This window comes from Nilaparvata lugens, chromosome 3 (genome assembly GCF_014356525.2).
Source record: "Nilaparvata lugens isolate BPH chromosome 3, ASM1435652v1, whole genome shotgun sequence".
Classification (NCBI taxonomy): Eukaryota; Metazoa; Arthropoda; class Insecta; order Hemiptera; family Delphacidae; genus Nilaparvata; species Nilaparvata lugens.
In genome coordinates, this window is record NC_052506.1 from 53,364,543 (window position 1) to 53,389,084 (window position 24,542).

Below are 24,542 nucleotides of genomic sequence, written 5' to 3' on the forward strand. Positions count from 1 at the left end.
TTCCAGTTATGAACAATGACTCATATTGTTCATGACAGTTGTTGTATTGTGAGTGTCACCAACCGCGTTTAACGCATTTAGGCATAAGCACACCTTGCCCTGTAATATTATTCGGTCTAAATGGCTTCGACGTGGGATCCTAGATGGTTATGACCCAAACAACAGAACATTATCAAGGCACATGATCTGTATAGATTGATGGAATACTTGTAAGGCACTTCCTACGGATGGCGAATAAATCGTGAAATAATATGCAGCTCGACGGGCGGCTCTTACAACATCCATAGATCGAGCTCTACGATCGCGTTCAATTTGCATTCGAAATCTATTGCTTCAATCCGATGACATTGGGCTGTTTCTCTAGTTATTGTTGGACACTTGCTCATTTCAAGTAATAAAATGGAAATTTAGAAATTAATCACATTCAAGGAGCAATTCTCTCATCTACACTTCAATCAGTTCTGTCAACTACTCATCAATCATCATAGGACATTGAATCTTGCAACCATCCAATCTTATATGCAAATATATTTAGCCTATCACTTGATTTTCCATGTAGGAAATACCAGCTCCAATATACTCTAAATTTTTAAATAATTGGATGACGGTCACTTCAAATGTATAAAATGATTTTGAATTTAAAGGATATCATGCAGTTGGAGTTGTTCCTCAAGAATTAATGATTGATAAACATGACCTCAGAATCGGCTTGCAATTTCCCGTGGTAGGTTGATCGTATTTTATTAGTAATTCCCCTTCAATACCAACTCATTTTTAATTTTCCAATTTTATCTCCCAAAAATTATACTACAGTACCAAACCCGCGAAAAATCGTGCATAGAACCAGAATAAATTCAAGTTTCTATGATAAGAGTTGATAACTACAAATTTATTGGAATTACTTTGGGTTCAATTATTGAATCAAGTGCAAAGTGAATAGTACATACTAGGATACTTAACTTTTAGTATCATTTTTTACTTATTCTATCAGTTACTCGGGAAATAAGTCATAAAATTACAAATTGATGACAAACGAATGTCTATATTACTTTCAATAGTGGAAACGGATCAGCTAAGGAAATGAAGAAGGAAATAATTATGATAGTGTTTGTTGAAAACGTTATTCAATCCCAACCGTGATTAACACGAGTGGAAGAGAGTTCAAATGTAAGCGGTAAATTTTCTAATTACTTCACAGAGCGTATTGAAGTTACTAATTAGGAAACATTATTTGGATTGCAGGCCTCGGAAAGGAAATTGGGCCCGAAAGTGTGCCAGGTCGCATCTCCCAGGGAACTGTTGCTCGAGTCCATCAAGCAGGGCCAAGTCAAACTCAGGCCGGCTTCCATACTCAAGAGGTCTGAGTTCAGGGCATCTCTCAAAAAAGGTAAGTCTAAAGAACACTTTCACTCTCATAATATAATATAATTTTAAAGTTATATTTCTTCAATATGATTCCTTCGATATGATATATGATATTTTCGATATTAAATTATAATCTGCAATTAATCTGAATCAAGGTTAAATGAATGGCCGGGGAGTAGCTTAAAAATGAAAATTAAACGTAAACTCTATTACAAATACTAGCCTACTTGTTTTTCACAGTAAATAATAAGGGCGAGACCAGATTAAGCCTATTTAGACGAGTCAGGAGGGCAGGAAGCTCTCCGACTGGCTGATTGGGTTGGCGTTCGGGAATCAGCTGATATTCAGCCAATCGAAGAGCTTCCTGCCCTGCTGACTCATCTGAAAAAAAGTCTAATATGGATGGTCTTGCCCCAACAGTTACAATAACTTATATTTTAATAAGGTATTCTGTTAGATTGGACTGAAAGAAAAATCCTTGAGAGTCTTGGAAAAGTTAGTAGGAATAATAGTAAAAAACCTATTGTATGAATTGATAAGCATACTAGTATTCGCGGTCACATTCCAGGCTTTTTTAAGATTTGTCTTATAGACTACTGCATTGGCTATTCGGTTCAATATAGTTACTGCCAGTGTCATCTATTTGAAATGATCATTGTGTGAAGTGGTAATGAACTGCAGAGAGGTTGTTTATGCGAGTACTGTATGTACTTTGAAGCGGCACGCCAAGCCAAGCCATTGACCGTGTGTTTTATGTTGTGTTTGTCTCTATATGCGACATGCAATTCAACCGACCATGGCTGGCTATTCAGTAGGCCTAGTTGAAGCCATGTCACGCACACGAGCTGCCTATGCACACCGTGTGTCGTGACTGGCTACTGTGATGAAGCTTTGTAAATATGATAGTATGTCCTTCAAACTACTCGTATTATTTATTATTTTTATTACATTACAATTATTTATTACAAAACATTACAACATGGGTGTCCTCAGTGATAAGGAATGTCTGATGGCTATATACTGATACATTTTTTCTTGGAGAGGTTTCAGTAAATATGTTAATAATTGTATTTCGAATTTCTCTATTCCATTGGTAAATCAAAAGGAAGCTTAAAAGCTATCTAAAGCCAATAGATATAATATATGCTACCCATTAATATTTTGGGGAGTTTTATATAAGTAGTGATGATAGTGAAGAGGAGTTTGCATGCTCTATACTGTAACTATATACTGCATAGGGAAAGAAACTATGATTATATGTTTTCTCCACTGTGACTGTAATATAATAATTATATGATGAATGTGGATATCATTATTATAGTGATTTATTCAATAATCCAAAATCAAATTACTAACCATATTTACAATCACTGTTTTTCTGAATAAATCTAAAATATTAGAGTTAAAGATGAAGATTTCTCTAAACAATTTGATTCAACAATCAAATGGGACTCAGAGATACAAAATAATTCCACTCATTACTTTAGGAATTCGAAATATTCCATTTAGAAAAATCTTTTATGTTGGCGCTAATCTACAATCTAACTTCGATTTATCTCCTTCCAATTTCTTACTGTCGGCCTACTTCCGTCTGTTATTCCTTTAGCAATTGCAAAAAAAACATTCACACGACTCAACTCTTCCAAGTTTGTACAGTACAATATATTTTGATAGGTAGACCACATCAGATTCACTGTTTGATGGCAAAAAGTTATGAAAGTATCATTAGGAATGTGAGAGTGGAAGTATTCTTCTCTCATGTCCGGTACATCGCTCATATACTTTGATAAAAAAATGATAATCTTCAAATAATACAATGGATGAATTGTAGAATTGGAAGATGTTTTATAACGATTTTGCGTTGAGAAATGACTAGCTAACGTTATTTAGTTAACGTGAGATCCCCGGTTGAATACTAAAGTTGGAATGTTGCGCTGCTATGTTTTTCCGGCATTGTTGTATGGGGTCGAGTCATGGAGACTGACAGAAGCTGCAACAAAAAGATTGGAGGCTTATGAGATGTGGCTGTATAGGAGGATTTTGAGGGTATCATGGATGGATCGTGTGACTAATGCCGAAATTCTTGGAAGAATGGGTAAAGAAAGAGAGCTCCTGAATAGTATAAAAGCGAGAAAGTTGCAGTACTTGGGGCATATTATGAGGTCCACGTTATTCTTTATCGATTGTTACAATAAGTACATCATCAAAATGATAGGGAAAGAAAAAATAAGGTAACCTTGTGCTATTCCTCTCCCAAGTTTAGATAAGGTTACACATAGTCCGAAAAAGATTAAGTCTTGTAGTTGTTGTTCACTTCACAAAATGTTCAGTCCTTATGAGAAACCCACACCGTTATGATCTCCTACTGGGCATATTGCAAGGAAGAGTGATGGGGAGGAGAGGGGTTGGCAGAAGAATTTAGTGGCTGAAAAATTTGAGAGCCTGGTTCTTCATGATCACCGCAGAATTGTTCCGTGCAGTGTTCTAGCACTAACCCGGTGAAACTAGCCACTATTGTAGCCTACGTCTGGAAGCGGACAGGCTCATGAGGAAGAAATACGTTAGTAAAAAATAAACGAGTTTAATATCATGATAAGGTTGTATACAATTTGAAAAATCCAATTTCAAAATCGAGTTCTATTTTTGAGGAGTCCTTAATGATTCATGTTTTTAAGGTGTTGTTGGCATCAATGTAATAGTAATGTAACTTGAAGGCTCGGGTGACAGATACAGGCAACTATCTAGGAAGCATTCCTGATCATTTGTCGGTTGAAAGGTGATCTGTAATCGATAAGCTTAGTAAATAAGTAGTTGATTCAATAAGTTGTTTTTAAAAGTATGCTATGATAAGGGATGATGTTGAGAGGGATATGTAAGTTCACTGCCGGGTAGTTTTTGAATCATCATTATGAGAAGTTTGTAGGGTATTACTGAGAACTGAGAATATAATCCGCATAGCACCCAAAGGATTGAAACCTTTTTAACAGATTTCTGTGATCACTCGGAACAATTAACAAAATGGAGTAGGTTTAACTAGAAGATAATATTTTTTAAATTGAATAATGAAAAATCGTAGGACTAACTCGAAAGTGGAAAACCCCGATTACAGTTCCACTCACATTTGGCTGGAAGCCATATTTTGATGATTTCATGGCGGGCTAACTCGGAAACGGAAGCTGCCTTTGCCTTAGAGGAAAATAACGAAAACAAACTTTGTAAAACGTAACTACGTTAAGTGCTTACACGACCTCGAATGTTGCAGACCGTAACGGAAACTGACTATGTAGAAGATGTGCTGGGACTTGGGTAAATTCACTTTAAACTGTCAGCATTAATTTAATGATGACTATGTTATTTTTAAAGAAAAACTTGATGCTGACAGCTTGAAGTTTATCTGACTGTAGGTAGGTACCCAGTTGCTGCTTATTCGCATTTCATCAAGGAAATTGGCCGGGCTTGTAAAACGTTCATTTGGATTACGAACTGCTACTTAGCCATTTCCTCCCAGCATTGAGGGTCGTCGTTTATTAAGGTTATGAGGCAATTCCAGTATAGAACAGTGAGGCAATTAGTGGATAGAATTGCTTGATTGAGTTATTAATTTATGCACCTTCCTTGTCTTATCTTCCAAGGATGTTATGAGGCCTTCTTCCTAGACATTTCTTGCACAATAGTAATAGTAATAAAAAGGTGTTAATGCAGGAGTGTGTGAATAATTTCCACTCAAAATCTCACAATAGAACTATAGACCATAGTATTGAGAATATTTCTAATTGTCCTGACCAACGTGATTACATCAAGTTGATGTAGACTATACCAATGTACCAGAGTTTTGCATGCAACATTGCTCTGAAATCGATATTATTCCAATCAATTGATTCAATATATTACAAAATAAATAGCAAAGAGAGTGATATAGATGAAGCTGTAATCCATCATGTTCCATTGTTCCAATTCCATATCAAGAATTTTCTCACTCAATTTCAAATATCATGAATTCGTCAAATCAGCCTTAGAGGAATCATTCATCTTATTCTTGTTATGCGTGGTATAATTATATGGCACACATTATTCATATCTATTTGTGTGAAATATCTATACATCTTGAACTCACAGTAGAGTACCTCTAATATAAACTGAACACCTCTAATAAACTATTCATTAGGCTACATTCGTGGTCTACAGAGTAATTCCTATAAATTATGCAAGGAAAAATGACTAAACAGCCTTCTAAAGTGAATTCCTTCATTTGTGTGGAACAGAGTGTCGCATTGCAGTTATGATATTTTGTCCTCGAAATGCATGCGCGCAAAGTAAATAAGTGCTTTTGTATTTGCCTATCATTCCTGGAGCTGCCACCTAGCGTGTTCCTCCGAGTGCACGCTCATTCAATGTTCAAGGAATGCTTCTCCTGCCACAGCTATGCAGCAACAGCTGTGTTAATATTTTAGCTATTCAATTCAGGGGTAGTGCTTCTAACCATCATAGGGTCTGTTTCAATCTCTCAGAATTCTCATTTTCCTCTTGCACATCCTCTCATTCTCTTGGTTTTTGTGTTCAATGGCAGCTGATATCTTATATTTTTAAGAGTAAAACCTTACCACTTTACTCGTATCGCACGAGTATAAATAACTAGATTTCAAGTTCATCTCGGTATTATTCTCTCGTAGTTATTAATAGTTGAAGAGCAAGAGCGATAACTATCCCCCAAGGTACCTAGAATGCATGAAAGGAACATGTATTCTAGGTACATTGACTATCCCAAAATACACTAGACAACCTTGTATTGTACTTGTCTTGCTCCATGACATATTAATATATTGTCTTGACATATGGAAGTTGTTGAATTCTTGATTATTAAAATAATTTTCCCTACACAAAATAGTAGGAATACTACTATTATATGCAAATGACAACGGATAGAGAGCAGAAGTATAGAGAGCAGATTCATTCTGAAGTTAACGTAATTTGTTTTAATTTTCCAAATCAGAATTTTTCTTGACATTCTCATTTTGGTCGTTTTCTACCAAAATTACCTGCACTCTTTTCCTTTTTTTTCGTTTCCAATGATGAAAGCTACAGACACAGGGTGAGTGGAACAAGAATCTAGAAACCTATTAACAATTCGTTTTATTTGGTATTCATTCTTCTTGAACTTTAACAATTTATTTTTAATCTTCATTAATAGCAATGGTAATGTCATTTTTCCTGTAATTAGATAACAGCTCTGTTTGCCTGAATGTAACTCAAATTAAGTTATAACAATAGTTATGAGAAATACAACACATCCCTTAATTGGTATAATCCTCTGCATCAACAAACAAACATCCAAATAATCCACAATCTCTGTTTGTGGAACATGTGAGGTTCTCTTCGCTTATCATGGGGGCGGTACAAAGTGAGTTCCGCCCCCGGAGGCAGCAAACCATGGCTCTATCGATCCACCGCCCCCAACTACTGTGTAGTACACCAAGGTCACAGAATATCAATCACAAACGAGAGCATGAATCTGGAAACTGCGCTCTTACCTCAATTCCCTTCGGATTTTAAACGCGCACCGTTCTCCTTTCTCAACTTCTCTTGAATCTCGTATCTTGGATTCAAATCCGACAACGCGCTAGTCATTCATCGTGCTTTGTAATTCTACACTTCACAGTATCTCTTCTATTCCGTCTAGTGAAACCAGCAAAGGTAATTTGGATTTATATTATTTCTTATCCCACGATACGTAACTTTTTTAGTTCAATTATACTATAAACATAGAAACATTCGATATAATCTGAAATTTCATGTGTTTGAAGCAGCCAATTAGCAAATAAAATGAAGTGAATATTTCCAATCACTCAATTATTCAGAAAATCCAGTTTTCAAGAGAATAAACCATTTAAAAGTAAACTTCAAATTTATTGAAACATATGTACACCATTCATTTCTCTATTCTTTTTTTCAATGAAACATTTTCGAGAATAATAGTAGTTTTTCATTATTCATGGGAATGGATGGAATAATTCATAATCTGAGGGAAATTTTCTAAACAGTCAGCCAAATAGGTCGAAATGTATAGAAAAATTCTCGTATAGGCTATAATATATAAATATGAATAAACCGGATTATCAATTAATGTATACCTTAAGCTCCGAATTGCAATCATTGAGATGATTCACAAAATAAAAATGATAAAAATTTGTCAGATCACTCCATTCGTACTATTATTGTTCATAAATATCTGGTCTAGAAATTACCTCATGAAGCTTTATTAATATTTTTTTATAATTACTTTCAAATTAGTTTGATTCACAGAGAAACTTGGAAGGGATTCTTTCTTTATAACTCATATATTCTTGTGGAATACTTTTTAAACCAGTAAAGTTGATCAGTGTAGTAATATCCTAATACAAGAACATAAAGGTTGTATTATATAGGTCTATTTCAGAGAATGGATCTGTACCGATTAAATAATAGAGAATTATATCTGATGCTTAGGATGTATTTATTGAACTGCGAGTGCTCCTGAACTTGTAAATATCCCTTTTCAAGCTATGATATCAACCTGTCCTGCAATAGAGGCTTTGAATCTAAAACACTTTAAATTTATTTTTTACCAAAATTCATTTAATTGTAGCCAGCATTATCAAGCCTAAGATCAGTTAGTTTTTTGTATGTCCTTGTTCGTCCACTCCCTGATCATGTAGGCAGGTTGCAATCTTTCTAGATTATTTTTCGAATCCAAGGTGAATCGATCCACTGCCACCCACCTGTCTCTATCAAACTGTCAGCCTTCCTCATAAATAACATCAATGCATCTACTTTGAGCAATGCTGACAATTCAAAGTGAATCTCACTGTAGCTTTTCTCTGAATGTCAAACATCTATATAGTGAGATTACTCCAAACTGCTAGAGTTAGTTGTATGGAAACTATTGGTGTTATTTATAAGAAATGTTTCAAGTCAAACATCTTGTCTTGTTATTGTTGATCTGCAGCCAGCTTGATACAATTACAATATAACATTTCAAATATTCAAATGTCAACTCTGCTTTCAGAACAAAACATAAATAATAATAATACATGTATGTAGGCTAAACATGATATGCCGCGTAAAATTTGTTACTTGTTACATAAAGACAACTCGAATGTGTATGAATTGAAAAAAAAGGAATTTTCATCAATCATATTTTTCATATTGTGTGAGCTTGAATTCCATTTCATCCACATCATGAAGCTTGTAGTACTACTAGTCTATATTACCAAGCATTTGCTGATACGGCGCAATATTATGTCTATATCTATATTCTAAAACTATATTTTCGAGGCCTAGTTAAATATTCGTATATTGACTATTTTTTCCAATGTCTTTTTCTTCAATCTATTATAAGTTATGATGTTTCAGATATTTCGTGATGTTTTGGATTCTGCTGGAAATCTAGCAGATTGTTTTTTTGCTAGGTTAAAATCAAAGTAATCAAAAGTCATCAAACTCTCAATATAATTTCACAAAATCGTAGAAAATGTTATAATAATTTGAAAAATTGATTATCTCATGGAATTTTAAATATATGAGTAGCCTACTGCTACTGATACATAGAAACTTATCTTCTTCACTGATAAAAAGTTGAAAAAAATTCAAGAAACCTATTCCTCCTACCCCTCGAATAATAACTAAAAAATTACCTATTTTTCCTTTTTCCATTGTCTTTGGCATTCGAATTCATTGAAATTCTAACCTATAAAAGTGAAGGTTGGTTTACTAGAGACAGTAATTTATAGTTCCATGTACCTTAATTTCGAAGTGATTATTCAGTTCTTTATCTATCCTCAATTAACTTTCGGATGATAGATGGAAGGAAACTGATCTTTCAGAGATGTGGGTCAACTATTAGATGTGTTATACAAAGTAGAAAAACACTATAGTTAGATCCACTCCAATCTGTCAGCACTCCTTGTAAAAAGTATCAGTGCTTCTCATTCAATCTATGATGACAGTTTAAAGTGAATCTCACTCACCTATCCAAAACAGTTTCCACTGGGTAACGCGTTCAACTATAAGCGGAGGTGGCAGAAGTAGTTTGACAGACTACCAATTATCACGTTGTTTCTCCAAAGAAAAAAAATACATCCACTGTCTTGCGAGTTTGATATTTTTAAATCTTCAGCTTTCATTTCCCTGACACCTCACACATTATGGTGATTAGCTGAAGTGAGATTTACTTTAAACTTTAGGCATTGGTTAATAATGGAAATGTTTGTGATATTCAAAAGAAATGTTGACTGGAGAGAATCTCACCTTGGAGATAGCCATAGTCCATGCTCAGAATAGAACTCAATTTTTGATGTTTCCTATGCTGTCAGGTGTAATGAATATTCTTCATGCTTATAGTTTATCAACCGTTATAATTATTGGTTCCAGTTTGTTGGTACAGTTTTCAAGTGGTAAATTTTCTGGTCAGTCAACACATTGAGAATGATAGCCTCGTATATGAAAGCAGCCTGAGTACTGGCCGATAAGTTTGTCACTTCAGCTCTAAAGTTTTATATCAGTTTCAAGTCGATCGTCATCAGTATTGCCTGACACTTTTTGATTTACAAATATTTGATTATCATGTAATTTATAATATAAAGTTTCCTTATAATTTTTACGTATTACTCACCATAATATAGCGGATAGCCTATGGTTGAGGATACTAGTACAAAATTGAATGTTTCTTAGTCTTGAGTCAGTAACAGATTCTATTTCGAAATTTAATCAGTGACAGACATGAAATCAACTTTGAATATACAAACCAGTAGGCTTTGTTTAGTTCTACTGCACTGAATTTAATAATTTTATAAAAACAAATTTCCCCGTTGTAGATCATTGGCTTCTGTTATAAAAGGCTCATTCCAACCCAACAACACTCATTTCAGATCATCTCTTCAGGTTTTTATTATGACGAATCATTAGCCCACTACTCTCTAGCTTTTTATTCATAAAATCAATATAATGATAAACAAGGAACAATTAGTTTCACTTTTCCCCAATTTTCATAAATTTTGTATTGATGGAGTATATGTAACATTTATGACAGTATTTCAACAAATATTTCACTTTCATAAAAACTTTATACACTCAATTTATTATTTTGAAGGATATAAAGGATAGTTTCGTATCTCGAGTCTAACTTTCTCCCAAATACAAAACTGTTGAAAGCGAAAGTGCTATTCCCGAGTTTTTTGGGGTGGTGAGATGGAGAGAGGGATGACCCAATTCCATCCTCATGGCGATGTTTGTTGTAAGTTGGCCAATCGATATTCCCACGTGGTTTCCTATTCCTTTCCTTATTTCGATTTTGGCAGTCTTTGCCAAAAACTCCAAGGCATTTGGCTGATACGGCGCTATTTTCTTCGCTACTATCTAGATTGCTTCCCCGCCAGAAACATGATTCACATAAACTCCTTTCAGCTTCCACACAGGAAGCATCAATGGGTAAATTTTATGCCTCTATGGTTTAAGAGGAAACTAAGTTTTTTGTGAACTACAAAAACTATCAAACAACAGTAATATTTCAAATGAATTTCTCAAATGTTGTATCAATGGTGTTTGTAGTTGGAGTGATACATTGTTCAAAAGGCATTCCAATGGAGTTTGGAGATAAGGCGCATAATTTATTTGTAAATATCGTAATCCTCTCATTGAAAAATCCTGTAAAAAGTGAATGAAGTAAGAAAGTATAAAAGAATGTGTATAAATTATAGCTGACGAGATTTACTCAGTTGATGTTCAGGCATTACCAACGACAATACGTACAATAAATACTACATTATAGACAAAAAATTCAAAGTTTAAAATATATTTGTATGTAATAATTATTTTTGAAACATTCATTGTAGTCGAGTTTCATATGCATAAATCAACTTACTTGTTCAGCTCCGTTAATGTTCATGTATCATCAATGCAATATTATAGCATCAAAAATTGGCCTGGGTAAGCGATTAGCAATTCCGCAATTATTTTGTAGATGAAAATTACAAATCCTCTCACAAATATCTAATAAATTCTATCCCACAGGATAAGTGTGAATTTCCATCCTGCTTGGAACCTAGAAAATTAATGTCAACTATGGTTGTGTAAAATGTTTGTCAAGTTTGCAATTTATTTCCTCAATGTTTTACAGTTTCAGTTACTGTTACCCATAGAGCTCTATCCAAGTTCTGTGATGTTACCTCATGAATTGTGAGCTTGTCGTTTGATAGAGGATCTCATGCAAATCATCCGTCTGTCCTCACCCAATTAGCATGTATTTTCTGCAACATGATCAGTCCCATAGAGAAGATGCAAATTATTCTGAGTTTCAAGCCAAGACCAGGAATATTTTCCACGACTACACAGCATCACAGCATTATTCTGTATTTTAGACTCTCCTCAGTGATTTATGTTGTTGGATATGCTTATTTCATGACAGATGATTATATTTTATTGTGACTTAACGGTGACATCGGTTGCATCATAGGTTCATCCTGAGGTCGATAACATGGGATTATTCCTAATAATGTTGTTTGTTATGAGTGAATTGTCGCTTGTCGTGATGAAAAAATCGCTCTTACCCAATGCAGACAATTCACGTCTTCCCAATTCTCTTAATTTTGTTACAACAATCGCACTCTTGTGTTAATCATAAATTAGTCACATACAAGACCCTTATGAAATGGAAATGAAATATTGAACGAACGAGAGAATTTTATTACGCGTAGAGAAATATGAAAGCAAACTAAGAAAAAAAATGATAATAAATTATCATTGTAATAGGAGATATTATATCTTCCTGAAATACGAGAACTTTGTGAGTATTTCTGTATAAACCTACATCTTTTACAGTTGTAGCCGCTTCAACTTCCCAAAACTGGACTCTCATATATCTGTGTCCGTGTCTGGTTCTGTGTAAATATTGTCCTCTTCTACTCTAATGTAAAGACTATTTCACTGAACCGGTCACGGAAACTGATACTGATAAGTGGGAAACCACCTGTTGAAGATAGTCCATTTGTTTTTCAGGCACATCTCCCTTCAGAGAAGCTCGGCTCTCAAGTCTCAATTCAAATAAATTATATTCGATCTGATAATAGTCATCCAAAATAAAAAATTTGAAATATCAAATTATTAATCTTTCTGATCAACAGTTTCCCAACATAATGAATAATGAAAAAAGTAGTAATGAGCTAGCTCCATTAATTGCATTAAAAATTAATATTATTTGTCTATCATATCGTATGCTGTGTTATATTACATGATGAGATACGAGGTGTATGAAAGAATAACTGTTAACTTAATCTGTATGATTTGTAGAAACGACCGTTATGAAATAATTCAAGTAGAGTGCTGAGCCTGAACCTTTTCAAGTTGGTTGAGTGTGAGTGCCAGCTTTGGTTGAAAGCGCATTTCAAATAACAATTGCATGAAATACTGCGCTCATTAGCTCACGTAATGCTAGTATTATGGATGCGAGTTAACGACGCGGCTGATTCTTTTTAGAGACTACTCACCTCTTATCTACTTGAACGCGGCTGTGCAGCGGTGGTCCAAATGCAATCACAATTATTATTACAGTACTGCGACTTGGAGTCGTTGCGGCTTGCCGCATGCAGGTGCGGCTCTCAGCTCTTTGTCGGTCAACAAAAGCTCTCAAAGTATCATCTTGTTCACATTCTCATAACATTAGCAACCTAAATTCAACATCCAACCTCGGCATGTAATACAAGTCGGAAATAACTGATAGCTGATATCCGTAGACCTATATATATATATCAAGTTCAAGACTACATTCAGTAGGAATAAGCTGAGTTTTCATCAGTTTCTCGATATTCAATTCCCCTTTTTTCCAGTTTTAGATTTTTCCTATATCCAGTTTTCCCACATATTACAATTTTATTTTTTAATAGAGATTCAAAATAGAAAAAGAAGGATTCTTAAAAGGGGAAGAAGCAAAAGTATGTCATCCAAAAAAAAAGAGAAAACGTTTTTCCAAAAAATCATTTATACTGTCTAATACTCCACTAATATACATTATATTTCTATCGGAGCCATCCATTGGATAAATCTGCCATCATTGATTTCAAATACGTTTTCAAGTTGTGAACAATATTCAACCAAATCTACACTATTTCGATGATCCACAGTGTTATATACTGGAATTTGAGATTTATAATGAAGACCATATAACAAATGGAAATAAATAATGAAGATTTACCATTGCATTCTCATTCTTCATATTTAAAGTACATTGGCCTAATCCATTCTCACTCTCCTCTTCCTTGATAATGTAATCTCTTTTAAACTTAGAGTCATTGGATTCCATAGAGGAGCATTGTTGTCACGTTTGCTTTTCCACTGTCTTCTATAAGATTGCGAGAAGTGATTCAAGTCATCCCGGTGTAGAGAAATATTCCTAGAACAGTATACTCCGTTATTATCGGTAGGACTATAATTATCTGATAAAATATTTCTTGGTAATTATCGTTACTCCAGCTAGGATCATATCTCGGCTATTAATAATAATTCCTGCACGATTTTTTAATTTACATACGAGAATTCCAATTCGTACTCATCCATACTCATCCAAGTCGGCTCTCCACCCACTAAAGACAAATATTTTGGTTATTCTTACATGAATATGATATTCAGTGCGCGTCACGACTTCAAATAGTTCATATGTGTTGATTTGACTTGAATAATATTACATATTCTGAACCATTGCCTTTAGCTTCAAGAAAAAAATTACCCTACACAACTAACACTTGGCGGGAGACTGAATTGAAGTGGCCATGTTTCGTGGTCTTTAACTCGAAAACAATTGACGATATTTTCATTTTGCTTGCAATATTTTAACGAATCTGCACCATTTCTATTAACTGTGTTAAATACTGGAATTTGAAATTGGTTGAACAGTAATCAATAATCATTTGCAAAGTAGGTAATCCAAGTCCTACTCTACCTCTGTAGTGAGATTCAAGTTTTAGAGTCAGTGGATTTACTCTTTTACTTTTCTACCGCCCTCTATATTCTATTATAGATTGTTAGATTCAAGTCATCCCGGTATATGAAGCTCAGGTTGCTCAGGATCAGGACTATCTCATGAGGAAGAGACCCTCCATTAACCGCAAATTGATTGAATTCTATAGTGGCAATCAGGATCTCCTGCATAATACAGGATCTCAGAAACAGCTCATCACAGGGGAATGCCCCAAATTTGACAAGTATAGCTCTAACTACACGGATGGAAAAGATGCGACGAAATTTCTGTCACTTTTCCCTTTCGTCTTTTTTCTAGCTACAGAACGCAAAGCCTCTCATGGAGAACACTATAAAAGTGGGATTCCATAATGTATATTATAGTGTTCCCCGTCAAGAGACAATGCATCCTGTTAACAAGCGGAAAAGTTTGTCGTGTCTATCCTGCCCGTACAGTTGGGGGCCTTTTTGTTGATATGAGCCACAACGTCGGAACCATTAGTGAATAAATTAGCCTAACTATATTAATAAGTAGAAGAGAGATGATGTACTCTTGGAGATTGATTGGATAAATCATAAATGAGCTGCCAATTCTGATTTTTTATGCTATCTTTTCTCTATGGTAGGCATTTCTGACAGTGACTCCACTGATATGATGAGCATCTGTTTGTAGCCGAAGTGTACTTCGTTGATTCACTGCTAGATAACGCTGCATTGGAAAAAACCAAAGAGCGTCCTCTGTAGTTGGTATATTGTACTACTTCTAGCTAGAGAGTGGTGAGGTTGCTTTGATGAATCTCTGCTAGATGGCGCACATCTCTCTGTATCCACTCAAGGTCTATAAATACAGGTCATGACACTCGTGTTATTTATGGAGCGGCCATTATGTGGGGTCTTCATGGCGGTGCATTTGAAATATTCTAATCGGCTCATAACAATATCATGCATTTTGCTTTTAAAAACTAATCTTCTGGTTCAGATAATATGTAAATTCAGGTTTTTGATTTTTTAATAATGAAATTTAAATAATAAATGGTTCAATAATGCATTTTCTTATTATTAAAAATTGTTCTTATTCTTGTAACTTTTTATGATTCATAAAGCATTGGGTCAAAACAAGGGACAAACTGGAGTCTAAGACTAAGAACTTCATGGAGCCTTATACTTAGGGCTTTTACTGAAATCACAACACGATTAGCAATGTGCTCCGTAACAATAAGCAATATGATCCGTGATGTTGAAATTCATTTTATTTGAAATTGATGTGGTATTCTATTAGGGCTCAAAATGAATGAGTTTATTTTATATGTCAATTTGGAGTTTGTTGTTTTGTTTTTTTCTAAGTTTCATTATATACCCTTCTAAATTTGAAATAGGCCATTGTTTGTTTTATTTTGATTTGGAATTTCAAATTTAAACTCAAAAAAAATTATTCTTGCTTTAATAATGATAGTAGTTTTAAAATTGAAAAAGTAACTAATTCAGGCTTTGAAGAATTTTATTCTCTTTCCAACGATCTATATAGTAGATACATTAATCTTATGGGACATTCAATTCAATATGGCGGCATGTAACGCGCACTCTTAATGATTTGATCTAGAAATTTGGGAACAAAAATTGACCCAAATATTTGGGACTAATTAAGAAATTGAAATTTTTGGCTATAATCTGTTATTCTTTTCTGAATATTGCATTTATTTGCTTCATCCAATTGATAAATGTTCATGATACTTGTCATTTAATAGTTAAAGATTTCATGTTTCAAATCGAGCGTGCTTATTACTTATAAATTTGAAATAAAGGCAATTATGGTTTTTGAACTCACATTAATACTTCTTGATTGTTCAGACATCAGTCCAATTAAAATTCGAACAGACATCCATCTTTTCTGGATTAACAGATACTAAGAGTTTCAGGTTTCTCACAAATTAGGTATTGATCGATGAACAAGTACACAAATTAATGAGCTTCTGGAATGACAGTAATCTGCCATTTCACTGGTAAAAGAGATAAATTTCATTAAATCATTTTTCCAATGTTGTTAATTTTTTTAAAGTTCATACACTCATTTGGCATTTCGATCGGTCATTCATTTCAGCCCAAATGTTTATCTATCTATCTATATATATATATAAGCGAAATGGCACTCACTCACTGACTGACTCACTCACTCACTCGCAGAACTAAAAATCTACCGGACCAAAAACGTTCAAATTTGGTAGGTATGTTCAGTTGGCCCTTTAGAGGTGCACTAAGAAATCTTTTGGCAATATTTTAACTCTAAGGGTGGTTTTTAAGGGTTTAAATTTCGTCTTCTAGCATGTATATTCTTCTTATTCCAATATCTTAAAATTATAATTGAAATGTCAATACCATATGTTAATATAGAACTATAATCTAGAGAGAGTACCTCTTCGAAACAGTTGTTCTGGTAACTACATTAAAAATTTTGTCAGGTTGGCATTAAGTTGAGTTGACTTTGTTAGGTTGGCACCAAGTTGAAGATTGAAATGCATTTATCGCGGAAAAATTGATTGGGTAGCTACTTCAATCAGAGCTATCCCTGGGAATATTAGCCGTCCGGCTCGCCATATCCGTTTAGCCAGACGTTTAGTCTGGATCCCTGACTGGATCGTCCTAACATATGATAAAAATGCTCAAATGAAAAATGCAGGCGAGCGAAGCGAGGGCGGAGCCCCCTGGCTGGACGGATATGGCGAGCGAAGCGAGCCTGACGACTAGTACAATAATAATTACTGAACCAGTTAAATAGTCCTCTCATCATCAGTTCTGCAGTTGATTTATTCGAACATCGATAATATTCATATAGTTCTAAACACTCCAATTTTTTCCAAGTATAGTGTAATAAAATTTTGACTGTATTTTGCAAATTTTTCTGTTTTATGTGATATGTCACCTGGAAATGACAGTTCTGTCCTATTATTCGACATCACACTTTCCTGAAACCAATTTCAAAATTAACTCTCAGACTTAATTACTATCTAATAGCCCCAATCCTCTGAACAAATTTAATCTCCTAGCTTACCCGACATTCTAAGATTGATTATTTATTCCGTCCTCCAGAATAACCAGTTAAAATTAGCTATAGTGAAAGTCACTTGCAACTGTCAGCATTCTTTATAATATGAAGAACATCAATGCTTACTTTCTGAAATGTCTTGATATATTATTTATAGACTTTATGAAGGCAATTATGGTTTTTGAACTCACATTAACTTCTTGATTGTTCAGACATCAGTCCAATTAAAATTCGAACAGACATCCATCTTTTCTGGATTAACAGATACTAAGAGTTTCAGGTTTCTCACAAATTAGGTATTGATCGATGAACAAGTACACAAATTAATGAGCTTCTGGAATGACAGTAATCTGTCATTTCACTGGTAAAAGAGATAAATTTCATTAAATCATTTTTCCAATGTTGTTAATTTTTTTAAAGTTCATACACTCATTTGGCATTTCGATCTGTCATCCTAATATTCATTTCAGCCCAAATGTTTATCTATCTATCTATCTATCTATATATATATATATATATATATATATATATATATATATATATATATATATATATAAGCGAAATGGCACTCACTCACTGACTGACTCACTCACTCACTCACTCGCAGAACTAAAAATCTACCGGACCAAAAACGTTCAAATTTGGTAGGTATGTTCAGTTGGCCCTTTAGAGGAGCACTAAGAAATCTTTTGGCAATATTTTAACTCTAAGGGTGGTTTTTAAGGGTTGAAATTTCGTCTTCTAGCATGTATATTCTTCTTATTCCAATATCTTAAAATTATAATTGAAATAGATATAATATAGAACTATAATCTAGAGAGAGTACCTCTTCGAAACAGTTGTTCTGGTAACTAAATTAGAAATTTTGTCAGGTTGGCATTAAGTTGAGTTGACTTTGTTAGGTTGGCACCAAGTTGAAGATTGAAATGCATTTATCGCGGAAAAATTGATTGGGCAGCTACTTCAATCAGAGCTATCCCTGGGAATATTAGCCGTCCGGCTCGCCATATCCGTTTAGCAAGACGTTTAGTCTGGATCCCTGACTGGATCGTCCTAACATATGATAAAAATGCTCAAATGAAAAATGCAGGCGAGCGAAGCGAGGGCGGAGCCCCCTGGCTGGACGGATATGGCGAGCGAAGCGAGCCTGACGACTAGTACAATAATAATTACTGAACCAGTTAAATAGTCCTCTCATCATCAGTTCTGCAGCTGATTTATTCGAACATCGATAATATTCATATAATTCTAAACACTCCAATTTTTTCCAAGTATAGTGTAATAAAATTTTGACTGTATTTTGCAAATTTTTCTCTTTTATGTGATATGTCACCTGGAAATGACAGTTCTGTCCTATTATTCGACATCACACTTTCCTGAAACCAATTTAAAAATTAACTCTCAGACTTAATTACCATCTAATAGCCCCAATCCTCTGAACAAATTTAATTTCCTAGCTTACCCGACATTCTAAGATTGATTATTTATTCCGTCCTCCAGAATAACCAGTTAAAATTAGCTATAGTGAAAGTCACTTGCAACTGTCAGCATTCTTTATGATATGAAGAACATCAATGCTTACTTTCTGAAATGTCTTGATATATTATTTATAGACTTTATGAAGGCAATTTTTAGGGTTGCACATCCCCATATTTGCTTAATATGCAGGGTTGCACATCCCCCTTAGCCCATGGACACCCACCCACCACTAAATTTAGAAAAAGGTGAACCATTATTGGGACCCCTTAGACTAAATTTTGTACCTAATTATGTGATTCGGAGCCAAGAATCTCGAAGACGCAGTCTGCGTCCAAACCACCATTTGTTGGCACCCCTGTAATATAGAATGATTTATTCACTTCAAAGATGTCAACTGAATGAATTCACTAAATGAATTTGATGATAGGGTTTTCTATTTTCTATCAAGAGATCTTTTATCATAATCATAGAATACCTTGATAAATAATCATTATAAAAATGTTAATAAAAAGCAGATTTATCATCACATCAATTTATTATGTTGCTTCAGTAAATAATAATTCATAAGTGTTATTGACTATTTCTCTATTTTCATTTATCAAAAAAGAATTATTCTCTTCTCGCCTAACCTCATTTCATATTTATTGAACTGAAATCTAAATTAATTTGCTATCAACAATATATTTTTCTACAACTGCGCGTAAAAAAAGAATTTACATACTGAATTCTCCTCGTAAAACAGCTTATTTCTGAGGAGAATCTACTTTTTTCGATCGCTAATCATCCGCGCATGCGCAGTAGATTTTCTTTACGCTCGTTAATCATTCGCGCATGCGCTGAAGAGTTTCTTTACGCTCGCTGATCAGCTGATGGTAAGCAGCTCGCCAAAAGGTCAGATCTTAACCTAAAAAGTCGGTAATTGTAACTCCGCCGATATAAGAGTAATTTAACAGGTTTGGGCAGTTGTAGAAAAAAATTTGTATGTAATTCGCGCGTAATGCTTCTTTATCCCTCTTGCAAAATTATCACCTAACTGTTTTGCGCGAGCGATAAAGTCGCGCATTACGCTCTTAATACATAAATAGTTATTCTATGTGATTCTTCATAGATTGTATCTCTTTCCAGAAACCTAATTTTTTTCAAGGAACTTTCTTCTCCATTTAAAACAATTCTTTGAAGACGTGTTTAATCGATTAGGATGTTCTCTACCATCTGAATATCCATTAAAGTTTATTCATCGACTTGAATTATTATCAATAACGAAAATCAACCAATGTGAATATGTCAACTCATGTTAGAATTACTTGTAAAGTAGTTTTACTTGATGAACAGTTGATCTCCGCTAATTTTTTAGACCTTTGGTCCTTTGTCCACCTGCAGTAATAATTAATTTAAAAATTAACTCTCAGACTTAATTACCATCTAATAGCCCCAATCCTCTGAACAAATTTAATTTCCTAGCTTACCCGACATTCTAAGATTGATTATTTATTCCGTCCTCCAGAATAACCAGTTAAAATTAGCTATAGTGAAAGTCACTTGCAACTGTCAGCATTCTTTATGATATGAAGAACATCAATGCTTACTTTCTGAAATGTCTTATATTTGATATATTATTTATAGACTATATGAAGGCAATTTTTAGGGTTGCACATCCCCATATTTGCTTAATATGCAGGGTTGCACATCCCCCTTAGCCCATGGACACCCACCCACCACTAAATTAAGAAAAAGGTGAACCATTATTGGGACCCCTTAGACTAAATTTTGTACCTAATTATGTGATTCGGAGCCAAGAATCTCGAAGACGCAGTCTGCGTCCAAACCACCATTTGTTGGCACCCCTGTAATATAGAATGATTTATTCACTTCAAAGATGTCAACTGAATGAATTCACTAAATGAATTTGATGATAGGGGTTTTCTATTTTCTATCAAGAGATCTTTTATCATAATCATAGAATACCTTGATAAATAATCATTATAAAAATGTTAATAAAAAGCAGATTTATCATCACATCAATTTATTATGTTGCTTCAGTAAATAATAATTCATAAGTGTTATTTGACTATTTCTCTAATTTTCATTTATCAAAAAAGAATTTATTCTCTTCTCGCCTAACCTCATTTCATATTTATTGAACTGAAATCTAAATTAATTTGCTATCAACAATATATTTTTCTACAACTGCGCGTAAAAAAAGAATTTACATACTGAATTCTCCTCGTAAAACAGCTTATTTCTGAGGAGAATCTACTTTTTTCGATCGCTAATCATCCGCGCATGCGCAGTAGATTTTCTTTACGCTCGTTAATCATTCGCGCATGCGCTGAAGAGTTTCTTTACGCTCGCTGATCAGCTGATGGTAAGCAGCTCGCCAAAAGGTCAGATCTTAACCTAAAAAGTCGGTAATTGTAACTCCGCCGATATAAGAGTAATTTAACAGGTTTGGGCAGTTGTAGAAAAAAATTTGTATGTAATTCGCGCGTAATGCTTCTTTATCCCTCTTGCAAAATTATCACCTAACTGTTTTGCGCGAGCGATAAAGTCGCGCATTACGCTCTTAATACATAAATAGTTATTCTATGTGATTCTTCATAGATTGTATCTCTTTCCAGAAACCTAATTTTTTTTCAAGGAACTTTCTTCTCCATTTAAAACAATTCTTTGAAGACGTGTTTAATCGATTAGGATGTTCTCTACCATCTGAATATCCATTAAAGTTTATTCATCGACTTGAATTATTATCAATAACGAAAATCAACCAATGTGAATATGTCAACTCATGTTAGAATTACTTGTAAAGTAGTTTTACTTGATGAACAGTTGATCTCCGCTAATTTTTTAGACCTTTGGTCCTTTGTCCACCTGCAGTAATAATTATATGTTTTGTTAGTGCGTCGACATCGTAGAAAAAATAGAATAACTATTTATGGTTTCTCTATCCATAGAGATTCTATAAGAGACCCTTAACATTAATCACTCAAACTGATTTCTATTTCTTGAAAACGCTGATTAGTGATCCCATTGTTCGGTGACACAGAATAGAAATTGATCAATGAACCATTTAATGTTTGAACGGATGTATGTCTTGTTCGCTTTTCACCTCTTTTAACTGGGGCATAACCTCACACATCGCTTCGGATAATAAGCTTTGATGAGTTTTAGTGCAAATATTGACTTGGCAGTTTGCATCATGCAGGGCAAGCACCAATATCAAATCAATATCAAGTTCTTTCAGGAGTTTTGCAGCCCAAAGCAACATAAATGTCCAACCATGTATATAAATGTTCAAAACTAATTCAATGGTCACCTGATTCTTTATCATGTATGTTTAAAATTATATTGATATCCTTCAATTATTCTATAGACCATAATCTACACCGTCTCTAAAGACTAATCTGCCTAGTAATTATAGCCTTATCTGCTAGTAATTATTGTTCTCACAATTACCGGAAACACTAATCTCCAATATATCATGAAATATTAGAATGATGTAACCAACTTATCATTTTTTCTAAGCGATTCGTAATCCAACGTTCAGCTTATATAATGTTAATATTAGAACAATGCATTAGAGATATACTAATGGATTATTAGTATAGTTAAGAAGTTCAATAATTATTAATACATTATTAGTGCTTTATTACGATTGAATTATTGAAGAAATAACTCGCATAAATTATCAACAAAGGAGGAACTATTTTAATGTTAAAAAGCAAAGAACGTAATGTTTTTAGTTACGCTACCTTTTCTAAATGATTTACCGTGAAAGAACATTCTCCTCATAGATTTGGAGAAAGTGATAATATAATACAATATTGTTACGAGAACACTAACATGTAGTACGATTCCGTGGCTGGGTAGCTCAGTAGTTGATTTGATAAAAATGATACAAAATTGTCTAAAACTTTAATTTGTGTGACTGAACATACATGCAATATTTGTATAAACTCTAGTATCCTAGTAGTACCTAGTTTATTCCTCTATTCCATATAGAAATTTTTAGATTGGCAATAATTATATTATATATTATAATATATTATTATATTAATAATTATATTATTAATTGACAATAATTATTATTCTCGATTTGCTTCATTGAACTTACCGTATTCTACTTCGATTGTCTCTTACTAGTGGTAAGTATAGTCAACCTATGGAGATATTTCGCTAATTCAAGTTCATACCGCAGTCCTTCGAGTTTCGTTATAACCACAATACTTACCAAATATTGGGTGATAGTTTGGTACTCCATTAGAAATATACTTATTGAAAAACTACAATAGATTTCATTGATTATTATTTATTGATTGTTTTCTTTGGAACATTCATGTATTCTATTTCTTACGTCAACCTTCAAAATTCTGAGATTCCTGGGCCAGAAATTAAGTGGCGGAGCAGTGATCTGTGATTTCATAAACTAATAACATCTTGGCGAACAACATTAACTTCTATCAAAATTTGGGAGGGAAATGGTACAGGCTCAGCTTCGTTTTTTCTTCATGGTAATTGTAATAGAATTTGACTCAACACGAGCTTTATTCGACATTAAATATGTGTCTTAGTAACAGAGATAACAGATTATAAATATTACAGCTGTTTTATCATCACAATCTTCCCATGCCGGGAATCGAACCCGGGCCTTCTGGGTGAAAGCCAGATATCCTAGCCACTAGACCACATGGGAGGCTGAGATTTGTCTCTCAACAAGCGCTATTTCAAACGGAGTTCCGAATCTTTGCAAACTGAATGGTAATGACTGTTCGTGATTGGTTCATCCTTTGATTAGCCATGGTAGCAACTGGTATTCAAATTACCGCTAAATTTTTTGCTGCTTTTGCATGTTGCATCACTTTCTTAATTTTGCAAGTGAATTATTAATTTTTGTGGATGAATGAATTACATAATAGACAATTATCTACAATTTTCTTGCGAACTAATAACTACTGCCATGGGATAAAACAATAAATTGTATAATTTTCTCTGTCACTACGTACCGGTACCTCAGTATATTAGCCTAAACCCATGGTACAATACAATATTAAATCTTATCACTCTAATTTTAATGGTTTCATTGAGAGGAATGAATAGGGATTGAATTTCTTTGGATCTCTTCATTTTGGATAACTTGATTATCAATTAGTGGTAACAGTAGTCAGTAGATAAGTGGTTCTTAGTGGCAACAGTAATAATATTGATTCTTTCGATATAATTATCATCATGTTACTGATCCAGTGATCTTTTATCAGTAACAACTATATACCAAATTTGTATTTTACTGTAACTTGTAATCGAAAGAAATTGCGTCAAATGAAAACGTTCGGCTAGTGGAGAGATTGAATTAATTCCATTGATTTTTTAATTTTTGAAATTAAAAAATTAATTTATATTTCTTGGAAATTTTCCAATTAATTTTTTCCAATTTCCATTAAACTCTTTCATTGAGGAGTGAATTATTTGTGATTATTAATTTATCCATGAAAACATTACCCTTTTCCTTCTTGAAATTCTCCAAACAGTGCTAAATGCCAAAAAATTATGACAAAATTTTAGCAATTATGGCGAAAGCAATTTCGGACAGAATCGGGGCAGTAATTTAAGACCATCACTTTTTTAAAATATGCTTTTAAAATGGGGGTAAAGTTCAACACCCAATGATTGTGTGTTTTGTTCT

At 33.9% G+C, this 24,542-nt stretch overlaps 1 protein-coding gene and 1 non-coding gene across 4 annotated transcripts in view; one reads left to right on the forward strand and one right to left on the reverse strand.

Annotated features, from left to right (window-relative positions):
- Window positions 1–24,542, forward strand: part of LOC111051128 (protein spire) — a 241,801-nt gene that overhangs the window by 146,597 nt on the left and 70,662 nt on the right. The gene's annotated exons all lie outside the window — the stretch shown is intronic.
- Window positions 23,484–23,555, reverse strand: Trnae-uuc. Its single transcript has one exon. It is a non-coding gene; the product is annotated as a tRNA-Glu (tRNA).